General features: G+C 35.4%; 1 non-coding gene across 1 annotated transcript; it reads right to left on the bottom strand.

Moving 5' to 3' along the window:
* Positions 1–4,445: 4,445 nt before the first annotated feature.
* On the bottom strand, positions 4,446–4,517 carry Trnap-agg. Its single transcript has one exon. It is a non-coding gene; the product is annotated as a tRNA-Pro (tRNA).
* Between the last annotated feature and the right edge of the window lie 3,969 nt (positions 4,518–8,486).

Genomic DNA, 8,486 nt, shown 5'->3' with positions numbered 1-8,486 from the left:
TGTTTAATTAATGGGTATTAAGAAATATACTTTGTTTTTTTTTTCAATGGAAAGAATACATAAAGTTTCTGAAAAGCATAAGCTTGTATGTACAGTCGCCACTTGGACATAATAGAAAATTTGAAATTTGTATTACAAATATTGGACATAATCAATTATTGAGTGTATAACATTATTTTACTTTAATATGTAAAACAAAAAAATTGGAAAGGTTTAGTATTTTCCGATCTATTGGTAGCACTAAGTGTACTTATCTGTCGGATGAACTGCCTGCCTGGAATGTTGAGAGGCTGTTAACTGTACTGAATCTGCAAAAGAACGAATCAGGACTTAACGACAACATCAACTGTTAATTAAGTGAAATGAGCGATAAAGGTTTTTATTTTGACCATCTTCAAGCAAACTTCATTTTGTACAGAAGTTGGAGTAGAGCTTCAAAATTATTGTTGGGCTTACTCCTAAGTACTCTAAAAAATATGACGTGCGTATGTGTACACTTCAAGAGTCGTTATATATAATGGGTATATATAGTAAGCGATACTTCATACAGGTTTGAACAAACTAAGACAAATTTTATTCGTACATATCAGAGGTTTTCTTCCAAAATACTTTAGTACGGAAAAAAGTATACGAGAAGTTACAGCAATGTTTCATTCTGGCTATAGCTTCAATTAATAGTATCGATCTTAACAATCAAATAAAAACTGGGCTTAATACTACTAATAATATCCGAGATGAAAACAATGTTACTCCCTTTTTAATACTCCACTAAATCGAATCGAGCTAAAAAAAAAACAACTCTAGCAGCAACTTGAAAAAACTCGACTTAACAGTGCTAAGAGTATTCGAGAATTTGAAGAAAATGGTTCTCCTTTCTTCTAACTCCACTATGTAGAATCGAGCTTAACGCCATGTTCAAATGGTTGTCAACTCTAGCAGCACATTGAAAAGCTGCACTGAATACTGCTAAGAGTATTCAAGAAGTTGAAGATATTTGGTCTTTCTGGTTGTAGCTCCATTAAATAGACAATAAATAAAATTAAAACTTTAAGAAACTGGCTTTAATAATGCTAAAAGTATTCAAGAAATTGAAGACAATGTTTTTTAAACTCCACTAAATAAAATAAAGTGGTTGTCAACTCTAGCTGTAACTGGAAAAGCTTGAGCTATCTGTTTCTTTCTTTCTCTCCGGCTATGGATTTAATTAATAGAATCGAACTTAGCAGCATGGTAACGCAGTTGTCAACTCTAGAAGTTCCCAAGAGAAAATTGGACTTAATATTGCTAAGAGTATTCGAAAAGTTGAGGACAATATCTAAAATAGAATCGAGTTAAAGTGGTCTCAACTGGGCTTAATATTGCTAAGAGTCTTCAAGAAGTTGAAGACAATGTTCCTCCCTTTTTAAAACTCCACTAAATAAATTGAGGTGGTTGTCAACTCTAGCAGTAACTTGAAAAAGCTGGACTGTATACTGCTAAGAGTATTCGAGAAGTTGAAGACAATCTTTCTCTCCGGCTAGCAGCAACTTGAAAAAACTGGGCTTAATATTGCTAAGAGTATTCGAGAAGTTGAGGACAATGTTTCGCCCTTCTGAAAACTCATCTATATAGAATCGAGATAAACGTTATGTAGAAATGCCTGTCAACTCTAGCAGCAACTTGAGAAAACAGCTCTCACCACAGCAAAGAGTATTCGCATTGCGGAGAAGTTGTTGCCTCTTGTTGGTTTGTCTCATTTTTGGGTGGCGGTAGAGGTAGCGCCGAACAATTGCTGCCCCAGTCAGACCCGGCCGGGGCGAGTCGGGCCAAGTCTGGCAGGCAGTCAGCCAGCCAGACAGCCAGCCAGCCAGCCAGCCAGCCAGCCAGCCAGCCAGCCAGACAGCCAGACAGCCAGACAGCCAGACAGCCAGACAGCCAGCCAGCCAGCCAGCCAGCCAGCCAGCCAACAAGTCGGGCAATGTCATTTTGCCCATTTCGGGCAACAATGCAGGCGAGCGTCAAGTCGCGCATGAAAATTTGCACAAATTACTTTGATGGCTGGCGCGTTGCTTTTGGGCGCTCTTTTTGGGTGGGAATACAACAGAGTGGGCGGGGTGGGGCATGGTGGGCGTGGCGAGCATGCTGCGGCGGCTTGCGTGGCAACAAAAAGGGGCAAACAATGTTAATGTCATACGTGTGTATAGCAACCCAAACGAATTTCTCATTCAAGTGCTGCCTGCCAGTCGCTTGTATTGATTGTTGTTGTTGTTGCTGTTGTTGCCATTGTTTTTACTGTTGTTGGCCACATTTTGTTGCCATTGAAGCGCATTTTGTTGGCTGCCAATTGCACAACCACAACGCACAGACAGCGGAATTGAAAACACAAAACAAACAAAATAATTTAATGTGAAAATATGAACTTCTAATGTGAGACTTTAAAAGGATCTATGTAGATGTTGAAATCAAATTAGATATATGTGTATTATGTGCAGACTTTAAATATCAAAGACCCACTAAATAAATAAGAAAATGCGATCATTTATGGAATGGGTTAATCTTCCGTGCCATGGGCGTAGCGAGGGGGGTGTTTCGGGGCAAATAAGTTGTTTTTCCGGCCAACAGTTCGCTGATTTTATCGAAACCTGAGGCAATATATATTAATGCGACTAATTTTAAAACGTTGTGCATTATTGTCTCTTAAAAATAGTTTTGGTATAACAGTTCAGAAAATGCAGTTTCAGTTCTGAACTGTCGAAACAAAATGATTTTAGATTTCTTTATCTGCCATAACGTTCTTTTGATAACTGCCCCCACCCCAGATACGGCTCCCATTCTATTTAAGCTTCTTTTTAGAAAATTAACTGGAGTTGATACTATAAATTGATTTTCTAACTGAGAGCAGCACCCATTAGAAAAATTACATATTTTTCTAACCGTACGGATATATAAAAATTTATCATTTATGTAAGAAAACATAATTTCAAATTCTTAAATTTTACACTCTCGATGTCGCACGGGACCAAATTTATATTAGTTCCACGATCACAAATCTTTTTATTTTTTACCAAGTTTTTTTTTACATTTTATTGCATTTGAAATTTCAAATTTTCATTATTTTGAATTTCTTTTTTCCCTATTTTTCATGTGTTTTTTGTATAGTGGAAATAATTTGATAGTAAAAAATCGGCCAAAAAATCTTACCCCCCCCCCCCCCCCCCCCCCTGGACTAAATCCTGGCTACGCCCATGTTCCGTGCCATTTTACCTGCTGGGGTACAAGAAATTGACCATTTTCTTATAACTGTACTTGCTAGCAGATTTTGTGGATCGGTAAAATAAAAATAGATTAATTACCCATATTTTTTAAATTTGAAAGAAATATATACATGTTTTCCAAAATGCTATTGTCCTTGAAATGGCATTAAAGAATCCATTTTCTTTATAATAATAATATTATATTCTGAAACATATTCAAGCTATCAAGAAATATTTCCATTTTGCTGGCAAACAATAACTTCATTCCCAATGACGAGTGAGGAAAGCTTCTGATAATTATGCGTTCTTAAAAAGTTTACCATGAACTGCTGTCGATAGATTGGGAATATTAGGAGAGACATTCATTGAAACAATTCACTTTAGTTTCATCGAACTATCGTATTACATACAATATTATACTCAGAAGACTGCGCCATCCCAGCGCTTAGTCATTTCTAGAATAACTATTTCGGATAGAGGCCAGAAATCAAAGTTCTCTTCGAATATGTGAATATTGTGGCATAAAAGTCGAGTGTTTCAAAATTGTTCCTATTGCAGAATAATGAAATAATATAGCCGTTGTATTCGCTTGGGTACAGGCTCAAAAACTCACTAAGTAAATGGTATGATCTAATTTTTTTTTATTTTATTTTGAAGCATAAAATGGAAGTACAAGTATGTATGCATGTATGTTCCCTATAGACTTCACAACGATTTTGATCAAATATTGTGGCAATATTCAAAAAAGGCCCGTTGTTGATCCTGTGAAGTTCCCTGGCCATTTGATTAGCATAGTTTTTTTTTCGATTTTTCTAGTTTTTTTAAAGAATTTAGAATTTTTCTATAAATTACTCCATTATTGGAGTATTTCGATTTTCCTTCCATTTCTTTTTTATTTCCATATGAAAATAATTAATTCAGTTTACAGGGGACCAATAAGAATATATATTAGTGCTTAAAAGCAATCAAGTATGTATATATAAAATACAATTATGTATGCAAAACCAATAAATCCAAGTTGTGTTGAGTAATAAAGCTAACATTAAAATGAAATAAAAAACTCTACAGGATCTTAGATTTTTATGGGTTAAGAAACAATGCACTTTATAATCCTAATGAATTATTTTAAGAAACATACAAGCTTTCAACAGTAATATTACATACAATCTGCTCTTAAAAAATTAATATTTGAAAAAAAAGTTAACTCCAATTGGGCTCGTCCGGGATTTGAACCCGGGACCTCCCGCACCCTAAGCGGAAATCATACCCCTAGACCAACGAGCCAGTTGATTACGCGGAGCCCACAAGTGTAAAAGAAGCGCAGCCGCCAACGGAAATCTAAAAATAGACAACAACTGCCCACAGCAACTGTAAGACAACAACAACAAAAAGTGAAAGTTGCTGATACGGCAATTCAAATTGGCTTATCACCTAAGCAAGTTGGCATAATTTAAAAGCCAACTCGTATGCCGTCTACCAATGCAGAGTTCCAACACCTTAATGCGATCAATCTATGGCCGCTTTGTCCGATTTATATGCCTACTATATGCATATTGTTATTATTATTTGTTATTGAAAGCAATGAGCAGTGATCGCAGCTCTTCAATCAAGTTTAAGGGGAAAAGCGAGTAAAATAGTAGTGTTAGCTCGACTCTGATATACTCTTTATCAACTGTTTGTTCCGTTAGAGCCAATCAACTAAAATTAAATTGGTTGTAATATTTATTCTGATACCAGTTATAAGATATAGTTTACCGATTATGATGAATTGTGCACTCCATATAATCTAGGTTTCATCAAAATCTATAAACTATTATATATTATACTACATAACTCATAACTAACAGCTCTACTTCAATTATCTTTATAAACAGACACATATCAAGCTTCACTTCACTTCCCAGATTTTAATTATGAAGAACTGTCCATAACTCATAAAAACCAAATTTTCCCAAGAAATGAGTCTGCTTGAGCTGGGAAAGGAAGAGATTATTTAAAAACCGATTCTATTCAATACCAGTATTCAAGCACAGACCTTACAGAACAGAACTGTAGTATCGGGGTCATTCAATTCTTTAGACCAGCGTTAAATGAATCGAAGTACACCCTTAACCTTGTTGACAATAGTGGAGATGTGAAGATTGAATTCAAGTCAAAAAAGGGTCAAATAAGAGGAAAAAAGTCAAAAAGCCGAAGGAGTCAAAAAAGAGTCAAACAGGAGTCAAAAATATGTCAAAAAGGAATCAAAAAGAAGCCGAAAGGAGTCAAGAAGGGCTCAACAAGAGTCGAAAATGAGTCAAAAAGGCATCTAAAACGATTCAAAAAGGAGTCATAAAGGCGTCAAAAAAGAGTCAAACAGAAGTCAAAAATATGTCAAAAAGGAATCAAAAAGGAGTCGAAAGGAGTCAAAAAGTACTCCTCCCCAATACTACTCATTGAGGTTAGATCCGCTAAAAATATTATATATACAAGAGCAGTAAATGGGGAAATATCATGGGGAAATATCATCCTGCGTACAAATATGAACCAGAGGGTGTGAAGTATAGAAAAAACTTCACTTCATCAGCATAGATGAGAATTGATGCAGATTTTTAGATTAAAGCGCTGCACTTAAATTTGCCACAAATGGTTGCCACAATTAAGCTCAAGTTGCCACTCTGTGGGTTTTCAATAAAGTCTCGTTTTCCTTTATTTCTCTGCGATGCTTTATAATCGAACTAAGCCCTAAAAAGAAGCAGAAGAAGAAAGAAAAGCGAAGGCAAGCAAAAGTGAAAGCGGTTGGCAATGTAAGTAATTGACAAAATGGCAGAAACCGAAACGACACTTTAGCATGCACCTCGAACCACACGTGCGCCACACAACCACACACACACACACACACACAACCACAAGCACACCCAGTGGGTGGGAGGGAACGGAAATTGCAATGCCTTTCATAAAGTATGCAATAAAAAGAAAGGAAAAAAACATCAACAAGAAAAAGAATGAGGAAAAAGGCACAAGTTGCAAGTGTGTGGAGAAAACTGTGTGCTGAGGCATCAAGGGATTTGGTTGGAAGTTCGGTTCGGTTCGGTTCGACATGGCTTGAATGCAAGTCCTAAGCGGCTTAATGTTAACTAATGCATGGGCATAGGCATAGACAAGTGGGCTAGACATTCGCATACTACTCGCACGGCCAGCATACTCTACACATATATAGTATACTAACATAATGCATATGTATGAGGGATGGGACATACACGTATAAGAGACAGTGGGGTAGGAAAAGGAGAAGGGAGGGTGGGGAGAAGGGTCGTAGTTCATCTATGGAACATTATCAAGTTTACAGAAAGTGACTGCGAGATAGCGCACACAGCACCTCCCCCCACCTAGTAGCTCTGACCAAACATCTTGTCAAGCAGTCAGTTAGTCAGCCACACATCAGTCTATCCAACTATCCAGCAGCCATTGCCCTAGTCGCATGGCTAAGTCTAAGTGAAGTGAATGCGAATTCTGTCTAAACTGAAGAAAGCTGATTTCTTGCCATTTCATAGCATTCGTCAATATCATCTCCCCGCTTATAATGACCACATTTATAATTCTGAAAATAAGCGTACAAGACATGATTTTTCAGTCTGCCTATATTGCTCATTAATAAAGATAACTCCCCAATGATCTAGTCTGTTTAAATTATATTATGCCTAAGTCTAAGTGAAATAAATGCGAATTCTATCTAACTATCTAACTGAAGAAAGATTTCTTATGATATTTTATCATTCTTCTATATCATCTCCCCGCTTATAATGACCACATTTATGATTCCAAAAATAAGCGTACAAGACATAATTATTCAGTCTGCCTATATTGCTCAATAATAAAGATAACCCCTCACTGATCTAGTCTGTTTAAATTAGATTATGCCTAAGTCCGAATGAAGTGAATTCGAATTCTATCTTAACTGAAGAAAGCTGATTTCTTGTATTTCATAGCATTCTTCAATACAAGACATAATTATTCAATCTGCCCATATTGCTCAATAATAAAGATAACCCCTCACTGATCAAGTCTGTTTAAATTAGATTATACCTAAGTCCGAGTGAAGTGAATTCGAATTCTATCTTAACTGAAGAAAGCTGATTTCTTGACATTTCATAGCATTCTTCAATACAAGACATGATTATTCAGTCTGCCTATATTGCTCAATAATAAAGATAACCCCTCACTGATCTAGTCTGTTTAAATTATATTATGCCTAAGTCTAAGTGAAATAAATGCGAATTCTATCTAACTATCTAACTGAAGAAAGATTTCTTATGATATTTTATCATTCTTCTATATCATCTCTCCGCAAAAAATGTACTGATCTTAATGGCAGAAGACATGTTTATTCAGACCCAAAAACTAAAGCCTATTTGGCTCAATAATAAGTATAATTTCTGACTGATATAGTGACATTTAATTAGAGCATGAGAGGCTGAAGTATCTTTAATTAATGATACAGCTGCTTACTTAGTTATTCATGTAAAATGGCAATTTATTTATTACAATTTAAAATGTCGTATAGTCTCTAGTTTGCTGGAGATTTCTTAGGCAAGTCATATAGGATATTGTTCGATCAATAGAGGTGAGATACTATATGCATGTCTATAACCTTTGCTTTGCGATGTTCAATTAAAGTTTTGTTTTAGATAAATAAATGATCTGATGTTTAGCGAGGCTGCTTCTTTTTATTACATCTATATCCCCATGCAGTTTTAACATCTTGCTGGGTTTCGAGGAATTCTATTTGTGGGCTATAGCCTGAACATGAACTTAACAGTATCTGCAGTTTATCGCTAAATATAGTACATAAATATATCGAGCAGCTCGTCATCATTAGATTTTTCTCATTCTTTTATAAAACAAATCTTTGGTTTTTTTTTTAATGTTTATTTTATCACTTACATTTTAAAGTTGTGTTTCTTCAGCTCTACAGCATATCATCTGACTTTTTTTTTGTTAAGATTGCGATGCATTTGAGTTATAAGTATGATATATGTAGAATATTTAAAAACAATACCTATAATGGGTTTAAATTGTTCAACTCAGGCGACACATAATTGAAAATCGTGTTTTCAGTTTTAAATAATTTAAATTTATCTGTCGGAAGAGGTATATTTTCGTTTTGAATTGTGCTTCAATGGAATCTTTTGAGTTGAGTTTCAGTTGATGTTTTTTTATTTGAAAGAAAACTTCTTATTTATTTATTGAACTGCTTGATTTTGATATGTGATG

Source organism: Scaptodrosophila lebanonensis, unplaced genomic scaffold (genome assembly GCF_003285725.1).
Source record: "Scaptodrosophila lebanonensis strain 11010-0011.00,11010-0021.00 unplaced genomic scaffold, SlebRS2 tig00000123-arrow-arrow-pilon, whole genome shotgun sequence".
NCBI classification, from domain to species: Eukaryota; Metazoa; Arthropoda; class Insecta; order Diptera; family Drosophilidae; genus Scaptodrosophila; species Scaptodrosophila lebanonensis.
The sequence above is the reverse complement of the archived record's forward strand: the minus strand, read 5'-3'. Positions and strand labels throughout refer to the sequence as shown.